General features: G+C 47.2%; 1 pseudogene; it reads right to left on the bottom strand.

Annotated features, from left to right (window-relative positions):
* Positions 1-309: 309 nt before the first annotated feature.
* On the bottom strand, positions 310-683 carry LOC126939298 (60S ribosomal protein L31-like; annotated as a pseudogene).
* Between the last annotated feature and the right edge of the window lie 13,175 nt (positions 684-13,858).

The raw sequence follows: 13,858 nt of genomic DNA, 5'->3' as shown, positions 1-13,858 counted from the left end.
GCCGAGGCAGAGAGATCACTTGAGGTCAGGAGTTTGAGGCCAGCCTGGCCAACATGGCGAAACCCCATCTGTACTAAAAATACAAAAATTAGCTGGGCGTGCTGGTGCATGCCTGTAGTCCCAGCTACCGGGGAGGCTGAGGTAGGAGAATTGCTTGAACCCGGGAGGTGGAGGTTGCAGTGAGCCGAAATCACGCCACTGTGGTCCAGCCTGGGCAACAGAGCAAGATTCCATCTCTAAAAAAAAAAAAAAAAAAGAAAAAAGAAAAAAAATTTGATAACTTTATTTGGGATTTTCGATGATTAGCAATTAGTTCTCATTCACACCAACTGTAGATTTTTTAAAAGTGGTAACAGGTACATAGGCAACCGAAGTATAGAGCTTGTTTAGTAAATCTTTATCTTCATTACATTTTCTGGACAACCGAATGTGGATGCAGTATGAGACATTCCTTATTCCTTTGGCCCAGACAGCTTTGTTAAGCCTGGTATCAAAGTGCGCATCTGGAGTTCCCATCTCTTTCGTGGCAAGTTTCCGGAGCTCTTTGAGTGCCTGAGGAGCACGCTTCTTGAAGCCCACTCCATGAATGCACTTGTGAATGTGATGGGGTATTCTCGGGTCACCATCTCATTGATGGCAGAATGGCCCTTCTTCTTCTCATCACCCTTCTTTGCAGGAGCCATTCTGCTGGGCCCACATTGGAAAGGAAACTGGCCACTACTCTTATATCATAATCAGCAGTAAAGCTAGTCTCATTTTCCACTACTTCCCCTCTTCCTCCCTCTACTCCAGCCCCTTGGCCTTGCTTCTTTCCCAGAGGGCCTCGACCCTAGCTTTCCCCTCTGCCTTGCATGCCATTCCCCCAGATATCCTCCTGCTTGACTAATTTCCTGGTCTCCGGCAAGTTCTTAGCTCAAACCTTTCTCTTTTTTTTTTTTTTTTTTTTTGAGACAGGGTCTTGCTCTGTTGCCCAGGCTGGCATGCAGTGGCGTGATCATGGCTCACTGTAGCCTCGACCTCCTGGGCTCAATTGATCCTCCCAAGTCTCCACATTAGCTGGGACTACAGGCATGCATCACCACGCCCGGCTAATTTTTGTATTTTTTGTAGAGACGGGGTTTTGCCATGTTGCCGAGGCTGGTCTTAAGCGATCCACCCACCTTGGCCTCCCAAAGTGAAACTTCACTTTTTTGATGAGGCTCACCCAGACCTCCTTATTAAACACTGCTGCCTCCCCCATCCCCTCACCCCCTCCCTTAACTTGCCTGATTCTTTGTTTCCTCCAGCCTTCTCCACCTTCTCACATACCATATAATCTACCTCCCGTGTTTATTGTTTATTTCTGTCTCCCCCTTTTAGAATCTAAGTTCCACGAGGGAAGGGATCTTTGTCTGTCTGTTGTCTTCACGGATATATTCTGAGCACCTAGAACAGTGTCTGCACATAGTAGGTGCACAAGAACTATTTGCTGAATGAATGAAGCTTAATAGGACCTTCAAGATAACAGAATCCAATCCCCTCATTTAATTGATGAAGAAAGGAGCCCTAGGTCTTTGGGCAAGACGAAGATTTGCCCAGGGTCACATAGACTGTGGGGATATTCTTATTCTTCTAAATGAATATAATCTAAAAGCCGGACTTGTTTCTATCAGTTAATTTTCTAAGCTCTAATTTTATTTTATTTTTTAATTTGTGTTAGGTATTTTCCCCAAGGGATCTGAAGCAGTGGACAAGATGAGAAGCAATATAGAATGGAACAGTTAGGAGTCCAAATGGAAGAGATGCCATCTAAAGGAAGAGGGAGTCAGCCTAACAGGCACTAGATTGTAGTTAATTACTCTAAGGGGGGCAGAATTTGGCTCTGAGTCGTCTGGCAGCTGAGGTTAAACGGGAAGCACGTGGGACTCCATAACGTTCCTTGTCTGAGCTAAGGAAGACTGAGTACTCCACAGAGACTCACGTCCAGAAGGAACCTGGTCCTGGAGAACCCTGTGTAATGTCCCTTTGGCCCCACATTGGACAATGTTTACCAAAAAAACCCAAAGTCATGGTTGAAAAATATAGTCGTTTCATCTGCAAAGACAAAGAGTGTAATATTAAATCACATTATAGGCTGGGCATGGTGGCTCATGCCTGTAATCTCAGCACTTTAGGAGGCCAAGGAAGGCGGATCATTTGAGGCCAGGAATTTTTTTTTTTTTTTTTTTTTTTTTTTTTTTTTTTTTTTGAGACGGAGTCTCGCTCTGTCGCCCAGGCTGGAGTGCAATGGCCGGATCTCAGCTCACTGCAAGCTCCGCCTCCCGGGTTTACGCCATTCTCCTGCCTCAGCCTCCCGAGTAGCTGGGACTACAGGCGCCCGCCACCTCGCCCGGCTAGTTTTTTGTATTTTTAGTAGAGACGGGGTTTCACCATGTTAGCCAGGATGGTCTCGATCTCCTGACCTTGTGATCCGCCCGTCTCGGCCTCCCAAAGTGCTAGGATTACAGGCTTGAGCCACCGCGCCCAGCCGAGGCCAGGAATTCAAGACCAGCCTGGCCAACATGGTGAAACCCCGTCTCTGCTAAAATTACAAAAATTAGCCAGGGCTGGCCGGGTGCGGTGGCTCACGCCTGTAATCCCAGCACTTTGGGAGGCCGAGATGGGCAGATCACAAGGTTGGGAGATCGAGACCATCCTGGCTAACACAGTGAAACCCTGTCTCTACTAAAAATACAAAAAAAAAAAAAAAAAAAAAAAAGCCAGGTGTAGTGGCGGGCGCCTGTAGTACCAGCCACTCGAGAGGCTGAGGCAGGAGAATGGCGTGAACCTGGGAGGTGCAGCTCGCAGTGAGCTGAGATCACGCTACTGCACTTCAGCCTGGGTGACAGAGCGAGACTCTGTCTCAAAAAAAAAAAAAACAAAAACTAGCCAGGCCTGGTAGCATGAGCCTGTGATCCCAGCTACCTGGAAAGCTGAGGCATGAGAAGCGCTTGAACCCAGGAGGCAGACATTGCAATGAGCCAAGATCACACCACCGAACTCCAGCCTGAGCGACGGAATGAGACCCTATCTCGAACAAACAAACAAACAAACAAACAAAACACATTATAGTTCTTGCGGTTCAGGTGAATTATATTGTGATGATCCAGCTGAAAATGAAGATGAAAACTAAAGAATCTAGAATAAACCTGTCTAGGAATATCTTCTGTTATTATCCACCAATATCTCAAATCTTTGATAAACATTAAACCACAGGGAACTCATGGTTTGGATTTGTTGAATATATCAACAAATGTTTATTGAGTTTCTACTACAAACCTTCTTCTCTTTCCTTTGCCGACTCTCTGCCTGGGACTCCGCAGGCCCGGCTATCTCTAAGGCAGAGAGGAAGTGCACAGAGACGAGAGGGAAAGCCAGCTCTGTTTCTTCAAGTTACCTAAAGTCTTTTTGTGTTTCTGAGATAGAGTCTCACTCTGTCACCCAGGCTGGAGTGCAGTAGTTGTCATCTCGGCTCACTGCAAACTCTGCTTCCCGGGTTCAAGTGATTCTCCCCGCTCAGCCTCCTGAGTAGCTGGGATTACAGGCATGCACCATCATGCCCGGCTAATTTTTGTATTTTTCGTAGAGACTGGGTTTTGCCATGTTGGCCAAGCTGGTCTCAAACTCCTGACCTCAAGTGATCTGCCCACCTTGGCCTCCCAAAGTGCTGGGATTACAGGTGTGAGCCACCGTGCCTGGCCAAGTTGCATAAAGCCTTTACCAGAGTTTATCATTAAACTTGGACTACACATCCAGCAAACTCACCTTTTCTGGCCACTAGGACGTTGTCCTCCACTACACAGCAGGGACAGTTACTGACTTCTGCTGATGCCTTTCCAAAAACCTAGTTCTTTTACAGAGCCTCAGGACATCCTATGAATATTAACTAATATATTTTAATAAACGTGAATGCAATTTTTCTTTTAGACCCCTCATCTTTTATTATTTTTTCAATTTGAAGATTTTCTAGGGCATGTTTTTCTGTCTGGTACACTTGTTACAAGTAGAGGTCACCATGGTCATCTTCAACTGTCACTCCCCACCAACCCCTCCACCCCACCTCACTCTGCCAAGTTCTGCCTCTCTGTGTCACAGATGTGGCACACACATGAAATATTTTTTCTCCACCTGGCATTGGTTTTCTATTTTGACAATCCTTGGCAGTGAGAGGGCCCAGGGACTTGAATCTGCAACATACCAAGTGGCCTCAGCTACCAACTGAGCAACTTTCCCCTTGCCAGGCATGACCGGAAAACCTGACTTCTCTGGGCAAAGCCTCACACACTCCAGGGACCATGTCTGTCTGGTTCTCTGATGTATCCCCTGTATTTAGCCTAGGATCTAGACCCTTCATAGGCACTTAAGAATTTCTTGCAAACAGGCCAGGTGCAGTGGCTCATGTCTGTGATCCCAGCACTTTGGGAGACTGATGCAGGAGGATCACTTGAAGTCAGGAGTTCAAGACCAGCCTGGCCAACATGGCGAAACCCTGTCTCTACTAAAAATACAAAAATTTGCTGGGCATGGTGGTGCATGCCTGTAATCCCAGGCTGGGTTCTGCTTCAGTCAAACCCCAGGCTTTTGCCTGAATGGCCTGGATCAGTCTGTTTCAACCACATGGATCAGTTGGTTCCATCTTGAAAAAAGGGACTGGTAGGGGGCTGCCATGATCTTGCTGTGTGCAAAGAAAGCACTGTGGGAAGGGCCTGGGTAGGCCTATGGTAGGCTTTGCAGAAGAGCTTTTAGTCTGTATCAGTTCTTTGGGGTATCTGCTTGCCTGGCATCTTCCACAGCCATGGAATTGTGGAGCTTAGCACAAACCAGACGCTTGCTGTTTGTTGAATAAACTCTGATAAGCAAAGGCGGCGTGTTCAACTATGTGGAGTCATGCTGTCTTAATTTTCACTTTTTGATTCAGCTATCACAGACCATATGCCAACACCTCCACAAAACAGAGAGAAGCACCTGTGTTAGTCTTGGCACAAGATCTGCTGCGAGAGCAGGATGGGGGCATCCTTGTTCTCCAGTGTGCTGTGCACATGCGTGTGTGCATGTGTCTGAGTGCATGGACATGTGTATTTATGCACATGTCTACTTGTGTATACTTGGGGACTGAGGTCTTTCACAGTCACATAACCTTGAGATGGTGCTGCGAGGCTGGGCATGGTGGCTCATGCCTATAATCCCAGCACTTTGGGAGGGCGAGGCGGGCGGATCACGAGGTCAGGAGTTCAAGACCAGCCTGGCTAACATGGTAAAACCCCATCTCTACTAAAAATACAAAAATTAGCTGTGTGTGGTGGTACGCACCTGTAATCTCAGCTACTCAGGAGGCTGAGGCAGGAGAATCACTTGAACCCAGGAGGTGGAGGTTGCAGTGAGCCAAGATTGTGCCACTGCACTCTAGCCTGGGTGACAGAGTGAGACTCCATCTCAAAAAACAAACAAAAAAACTATTGCAAAGACCCTCGCAAAAGGACAAAAGTGTCCTTTTAGCACTGTAAGTTGGTAAAGAATATGCCCTCATGCCCTTGAGGACCTTTTGCGATGACTACGGGGTCTTCTAGATGTCAGATCCACTTCCTGAGTAGATCTGTAACCCCGGAAAGGGAAGACTCCTACAAACATCTCACAATCTAGCAACTTTCCCCTCGAGAGGCATGACCGGAAAACCTGACTTCTCTGAGTAAAGCCTTGCAAGCTCCAGGGACCATGTCTGTCTGGTTCTCTGATGTATCCCCTCTACATAGCATAGGATCCAGACCCTTAGTAGGCACTTAAGAATTTCTTGCAAACGGGCCAGGCCTGGTGGCTCATGTCCATAATCCCAGCACTTTGGGAGGCTGAAGCAGGTGGATCATGAGGTCAGGAGTTTGAGACCAGCCTGGCCAACATGGTGAAACCCTGTCTCTACCAAAAATACAAAAATTAGCTGGGTATGGTGGTGCATGCCTGTAATCCCAGCTATTTGGGAGGCTGAGGCAGGAGAATTGCTTGAACCCGAGAGGCGGAGGTTGCAGTAAGCTGAGATTGAACTGCTGCACTGCAGCCTGGGCGACAGAGCGAGATTCTGTCAAAAAAAAAAAAAAAAAAAAAAAATTCTTGCAAATATACTGAATAAGATGAGGCCACTGAGTGGCTGGTTAGGCTCACTCACCAGCTATGCTATCCATTCCTGCTTGCCAGCCTCAAAGAACATGATTGAAAGTTTTATATAGAGGGCGTGACTTATCAACCCCAAACTTGGTTTTGCAACAAACATCACATTACTTCATTGTCATTAAATGAAAGAGAATCTGCCTCTGAGCTCCCATTCTGTCAGACTGTTGGGAAAGTTAATGTTTGTCTCAACTGGAAAATCCCTTCTTCCCTCTAGGGTGGCTCAGGAATCTGGAAGGCTCCTGTGGTTCCTAGAAAACAAAGGAAGGGGAAGGGACTCTGGTTATGGTCACTGCTTAGGCTCCTTGAAGTCCAGGCTTCCAAGGTCCACAGAAGGCAGGTGGTCCACTGGCTCCCAGCCACATGAGGTGCATGGGATCCCTGCCAAGGCTGTAAGACCCAGGGCCTGGGGTCCAGCTTACCTGGGTACCCCAGGGCCTGTAGTCTAGCCCTCCTGGGTGCTCTGGGCATCAGCCATTTCCCTGAGAGACTCTCCATCACCTGGAGGCAGAGAGTGGATCCCTGCAGCTTTCTCTTTCTAGTTTTGGGGACAGTTTATTATCTGCTGCCCCACCTCTGCCCCTTCCTGCTCTACAACCTCTCTTGGGGTGAGAAGCACACAAATTGGGATTTCTAGAGGTGTGTGTGGCAGCAGGGACAGGAAGGAGCCCAGGGAGATTAACAACAAATTAATTCTGCCAATGACCCTGCCACAAGGGCCCAAAGGAAGGACAGCCTGCCTCAAATCTAAATCATTGTAGTCATTCTCTAAATAATCAAAACCTCAAATGTTTAATCTGCACATGCCAAAGTGTCTATTGAAATGACTGTAGTCAAGAGCTTCCTGATGAAAAGAACTTTTTATTTTTTTATTTTTATTTTTATTTTTTTTGAGACAGAGTCTCGCTCTGTCACCAACGCTGGAGTGCAGTGGCGCGATCTGGGCTCACTGCAACCTCCGCCTCCTGGGTTGAAGCAATTCTCCTGCCTCAGCCTCCTGAGTAGCTTGGATTACGGGTGTGCACCACCATGCCTGGCTAATTTTTGTATTTTTAGTAGAGACAGGGTTTTACCATGTTGGTCAGGCTGGTCTCAAACTCCTGACCTCATGATCCGCCCGCCTTAGCCTCTCAAAGTGCTAAGATTACAGGCATCAGCCACCGTGCCCGGCCTATTTTTTATTTTTATCTTTTTGAGACAGAGTCTCACTCCATTGCCCAGGCTGGAATGCAATGGTGCCATCTCAACTCACTGCAACCTCCACCTCCTGGGTTCAAGCGATTCTCCTGCCTCAGCCTCCCAAGTGGCTGAGATTACAGGCGTGTGCTACCACACCCCAGCTAATTCTTTTTTTTTTTTTTGGTATTTTTAGTAGAGACGGGGTTTCGCCATGTTGGTCAGGCTGGTCTCAAACTCCTGACTCCAAATGAACTGCCCGCCTCAGCCTCCCACAGTGCTGGATTACAGGTGTGAGCTACTGTGCCCAGCCGAAAAGAACTTTAAAATTTGCTATCTATTTCATCTTAAACTAACCCTGCCAGAGACACCATCTGCAAACTGAGCTTGTCTTGGCCCAGGGATACACACTTTTAATCAATGGCTGCTGGTGTGATGGGCTTCCAGAGACCGTGTTAGGTTCTGCTTTAGGGTCTGTCATTGGAAGGCACTGAAATCCACTCTTTTTCCTTTCCTAGAATCCAGTCCCAGACTCTGTAGAAGTCTTGGGAGGAGAGTGGGATATTTCCTCATGCTACAAATTCTGGCCCAAACAACCCAGTCCCTGAGGAGGGTGTGTTGGTGTACCAGAAACTGATGGAACAGTGCCCGGCATCATGCCAGACCCTCCTGTGCCAAGAGGTTCCAGGAAAACGAGCACATCCCAGGATTGGGAGGAAGTAAGGCAGCAACTGGGGACTTTTTCCTAATGAGTCCAATAAATCCTTGGAAAAATAATCCACCAAGGGTCAAATATATGTAGAAAACAACTTTGAAGGCTTTTGGAGCCTTTTTTTCCCTAAAAAGAGAGAAAAGTAAAAAATATTCCAGGCATTGGCTTTCAAAAACAAACAAACAAAACAAAACACAACAAGAACAACCCTGAGAATATAAAATTCTTCAGGATATACAAGAAATATATAAACTTCAGGCCAGGTGCTATGACATGCACGTGTAGTCCCAGCTACTCAGGAGGATCGTTTGAGCCCAGGAGTTTGAGGCTGTGGTGTGCTACGATCATACACACCAATGAACAGCTACTGCACTCCAGCCTGGGCAGCAAAGGGAGACCTCGTCTCTAAAATAAATACAACTAAATTTTAAAAGAGCCGTTTATAAACTTCAGTTACGTATTCTGGCCAATGAATGGGAGGGAGACAAAGAGAAAAGCTGAAATAGAGGAGAAAAAGGAAGGGAAAGGAGGATGCAGAAAAAGAATGAGAGAGGAGAGTGAGGGAGAACTTTGAAGAAGATCAGAGAAAGAAAACAATAGGCCAGGTGCCCTAGTGGCTCACGCCTGTAATCTCAGCACTTTGCGAGGCTGAGGCGAGAGGATCACCTGAGGTCAGGAGTTCGAGACCAACCTGGCCAACATGGCGAAACCCCATCTCTACCAAAAATACAAAAATTAGCCGGCATGGTAGCACACGCCTGTAATCCCAGCTACTTGGGAGGCTGAGGCACGAAAACTACTTGAACCTGGGAGGCGGGGTTGCAGTGAACCGAGATCGCACCACGGCACTCCAGCCTGGGAGACAGAGCAAGACTCTGTCTCAAAAAAAGTTTTAAAAAAGGCCGGGCATGGTGGCTCATGCCTGTAATCCCAGAACTTTGGGAGGCCGAGGCAGTAGGATTGCTTGAGCTCAGGAGCTTGATACCAGCCTGGGCAACATAGTGAGACCTCATTTCTATATAATAAATAAATAAAATAGAAAAGAAAACAATAATATTTCAGAGATACAGAGACACAAAGCACAAGGGAACAGAGCACAGTGAGAGAATATTGGCCTGAGAAGGCTCAAAAGATGATGCTGACAAGATGATGTTATCTGAAGGCAAATCATCATCTTTCTGCCTTCCGATTTACATGAGCATCTTAGAAACCTGGAAAGTCAGAGCTACAAGGACCTGAGCTCATCTAGTCCAATCCTTTCTGTACTGGGTTGAATAGCGTCACCCCAAAATCCCAAAATCATGTCTGCTTGGAACTTCAGAATGTGAGTTTATTTGGAGACAGGGTCTTTGTAAATAACGTTAGTGAAGATGGGGTTGTATTGGATTCGGGTGGGCCCTAAATTCGATAACTAGTGTTCCTTTTTTTTTTTTTTTTGGAGACAGAGTCTTGCTCTATCCCCCAGGCTGGAGCGCAGTGGTGCAATCTTGGCTCACTGCAACCTCCACTTCCTGGGTTCAAGCGATTCTCCTGCCTCAGCCTCCTGAGTAGCTGGGATTACAGGTGGGTGCTAACACGCCTGACTAAGTTTTTGTATTTTTAGTAGAGACAGGATTTCACCATGTTGGCCAGACTGGTCTCGAACTCCTGACCGCAGGTGATCCACCTGCCTCAGCCTCCCAAAGTGCTAGGATTACAGGTGTGAGCCACCACACCCAGCTCTAGTGTCCTTCTCAGAAGGCCATGTGAAGGCACAGACACGCATGTGAAAGAATGCCCTGTGATGACAGAGGCAGTGACTGGAGTCACTGTAACCCAGAAAATCCCAGTGCAACTGCAACCCAGAAAATCCCAAGGAATGCCGGGAACCATCAGAGGCCAGGAGAGGCAGAGAAGGAGTATCTCCTAGAGCTTTGGAGGATCATGGCATTGCTGACACCTTGATTTTGGACTTCTGGATTCCAGAACTGTGCAAGAATAGATTTCCGTTGTTTTTAGCCACCTGGTTTGTAGTAATTTGTTATTGCATCCCTGGGAGATGATGAATACATTTTCTTTTGCAGGAGAGGAACCCTAGGATGTGTGACACATCCAAGGTCATGTAGTTGACTGGTGGCCAATCCCCTATTCCAATTTAGTTTTTATTTTTCTTTAAGAATTGTATTTGCGGCCGGGCGTGGTGGCTCATGCCTATAATCCCAACACTTTGGGAGGCCGGTGTGGGTGGATCACTTGAGGTTAGGAGTTTGACCAGCCTGACCAATATGGTGAAACTCCATCACCACTAAAAAAAATACAAAATTGGCTGGGCGCGGTGGCTCACGCCTGTAATCCCAGCACTTTGGGAGGCCGAGACGGGCGGATCACGAGGTCAGGAGATCGAGACCATCCTGGCTAGCACAGTGAAACCCCGTCTCTACTAAAAAATACAAAAAAATTAGCCGGGCGAGGTGGCGGGCGCCTGTAGTCCCAGCTACTCAGGAGGCTGAGGCAGGAGAATGGCGTGAACCTGGGAGGCGGAGCTTGCAGTGAGCTGAGATCCGGCCACTGTACTCCAGCCTGGGCGACAGAGCAAGACTCCGTCTCAAAAAAAAAAAAAAAAAAAAAATACAAAATTAGCCAGGTGTAGTGGCACATGCCTGTAATCCTAGCTACTTGGGAGGCTGAGACAGGAGAATTGCTTGAACCCAGGAGGCAGAGGTTGCAGTGAGCCAAGATGGTGCCATTGCACTCCAGCCTGGGCAACAAGAGTGAAACTCAAAAACAAACAAACAAACAAACAAAAAAGTGTATTTGCTTTCCAGCATCATCATTGTTTCTGAATGTGGAAATAACGTTTCTTTTCTATCGTCAAAGTTCATTTTGAAGTAAGAGTTCACTTCTTATTGAATTATGAAATATAGATGAAGGGACAATTTAGGCTTTAGAAACACTTTGGACTATGAAGTTTTTCAATAGATTTACTGCTGGTTCCTTGATATTCCAAAACATTCTCTCTTTTTTTTTTCTTTTTTAAATTTCTTTTTGTGGAGAATGGGGTCTCGCTATATTGTCCAGGCAGGACTTAAACTCGTGGGTTCAAGCAATCCTTCTGCCTCTGCCTCCCTAAGTGCTGGGATTACAGGCATGAGTCACTGCATCTGGTCTGGTATTCCAAAACATTCTAATAGCTTATTACTTTTGAGAGATGAGGGCTACCCCCTTCAAATGTTGAAATCACCATTTGTTTCCTTGTTCTGAGCAATTTGCTGAAGGCAAGCCAAGTCTTGCTGAGGATATTGGATGTAAAACTGTCTTTAAAGTAGATCCTTTGGTAAGAAATGTATTGATCACTATTTTGGGGTTTTAACTGACATCAAATAATATGAAGCATATGTGAGTTTTTAATTATTTAGAAGTTCCTAACCCTTTTTTGGACCCTATCTCCCTTTAAGAAACTGATAAAAGGCCAGGCGTGGTGGCTCACACCTATGATCCCAGAACTTTGGGAGGCTGAGGCAGGAGTTCTATCACTTGAGCCCAGGAGTTTGTGACCAGCCTGGGCAACATAGCAACACCCTCATCTCTACAAAAAAATTAAAAATTAGCTGGTCATGGTTGTGGGCGCCTGTGGTCTCAGCTTTGGGAAGCTGAGACAGGAGGATTGCTTGAGCCCGGGAGGTCAAGGCTGCAGTGAGTCATGTTCACACCAGAGCACTCCAGCCTGCGTGACAGAGCAAGACTCTATCTCAAAACAAACAAAGACATGGATAAAAGCTATGGATTCTCTCCCATAGAAAACTGCACACCCTCATAACCTTTTGCACCTACGCTTAGAGAATTGTCAGGACCCACACCTTACCCCAACTTCTGTTACCAGCGGTAAATCCAACGTGTCTGCAGCTAACTCGATGCTTGCCTTCTCAAAGACAGAACTCAGCTGAGGGGAAGAGGTGGTTTTAAGTGATTTTTTAAGGCACAGGGAGAGACCAAGGCAAGTTTTAGAGCAGGAGTGAGAGTTTATTAAAAGGTTTTAGAGCAGGAACAAAAGGAAGTACAGTACGCTTGGGTCAGGCAGGCAACTTAAGAGATCTGAGTGCCCTGCCTGACCCTTAACTTGGGGTTTTATATATTTGGCATGGTTCTGGGATTTACGTCTCATCTCCCCTGATTCTTCCCTTGGAGCAGGCTGTCCGCGTATATGGTGACCTGCCAGCACTTGGGAGGGGTCGCAAGCAGTCTGAGTACTGAAGTTGAGCGCATGCTCACTTGAGGCATTTTCCCCTTACCAGTCGTGCGTTCCCAGAGCGAGGTCATACACTGGTTAAATTCCGCCATTTTGCCTTTTGGTGCGCATGCTCCAGCCTGCTTGCCCAGCTCCTGACATCTTATCGGGAAGCGGCTGATCACCAGATCCGGGTGTTTTGTATCTATTGAGAGACCGTCCTTGCTTGGAACTGGCTGCAACCAATTATTATTTTACAGAGACAGTTTTACAGAGACCATCACCTGATGGTCGCCTGACGTTCTCGTGGGGGCTCTCTCCTGTCCTGCTCATGTTTGCCTAGCTCCCTACTCTAACATGTCCGCTCTGTGGACCCCAGATTGAGATCCTCTGCAGGGGAGACTGTTCGCAAATAACCTGCTGGGGAGACATCTCCTTCCCGTTTACCTTTCCATTTGCCCCTGCGGTGTTAGGTAAGGCTGAAGCTAGCCTCTGTGGCAGAGGGTTTCTTCCCAACACGCTAATGACGCTGGTGGAGAGTCTTAGAAACAGCTGTACTGGGGAGAGTTCTTGCTGTGTACCTTTCAGAGACCTTCTCCATAAGACTCTCTAAGACTGAGTCAGGCCATTGGGAGCATGGCAGCAATTCTTAGGGGACAGTGGCAGCGTTTTGAGGAAGACTAATTGGCTTCTAGGGCTGGAGGCCACTTCGGTCTGACAGACTGCCCTGCTGCCATCCCTCTAGGGCACCCCCCACTCCCTTGCTTCAGGGCCTTCCTGCACTTTCTCCTTTTGTCCTCAATGCTCTTCACCCCACTTTTTCTACCTGGTACCCTCTGCCTGTGGTCAAGGCTTTGGTGAGACTCACCTTTCTCTTAGACCTTCCTGGATTCCCCAAAGTCTGTGTTGGAAGCCCCTCCCATGTGCCCTTGTTTGAGCTTTTAATTTTCCAGCATGACACTTGTCACACTGCTTTGTAATTGACTCTCTGTTCGTCTGCATCTCTACTGGGTTGTACCTTCCAGGAGGACAGCTGCCATGTAACTCTTGTAATCGTCCCACCCCCAACACTCAGCACAGTGTCAGGAACACAGAGCACGATGAGCACAAGCTTGTTGAGCAAACAGACAAATAGCTGGATGCTTCTATGCAGAGTTTCTCAACCTGGCCATTATTGGCATTTGGGACTTGATCATGCTTGGTCATGGGAGACGGTTCTGTGCCCGTAGGATGTTTAGGAGCATCCTTGGTTTCTACCCACCAGATGCCAGGAGCACACCCACCCAGCTGTGACAACCAAAATTTGTCTCCAGACACCATTCCAAAACCAACGGGACACAAAATCGCCCGAGAGTCATTGCTTTAGTGAGTGAATGTTGATCTTAGCGTCACTTGGCCTCTCTTGAGTCTAGGTTGGGGAGTGAGTTCAGTTAGCCAATCAGAGAACGCTGATGGGGCCACCAGTATATGCTCACGAAATGGGTGGCTGACCTCTTGGGGTCAGAAAAGGGCAAGTTCTGTGTGTTGGCTAAGGACCATTTTAAGTCCTTTAATGACCGATTACCACCTGAGGACACAAGAGGGCGCTC

This window comes from Macaca thibetana, chromosome 16 (assembly GCF_024542745.1).
Source record: "Macaca thibetana thibetana isolate TM-01 chromosome 16, ASM2454274v1, whole genome shotgun sequence".
Lineage (NCBI taxonomy): Eukaryota > Metazoa > Chordata > Mammalia > Primates > Cercopithecidae > Macaca > Macaca thibetana.
The sequence above is the reverse complement of the archived record's forward strand: the minus strand, read 5'-3'. Positions and strand labels throughout refer to the sequence as shown.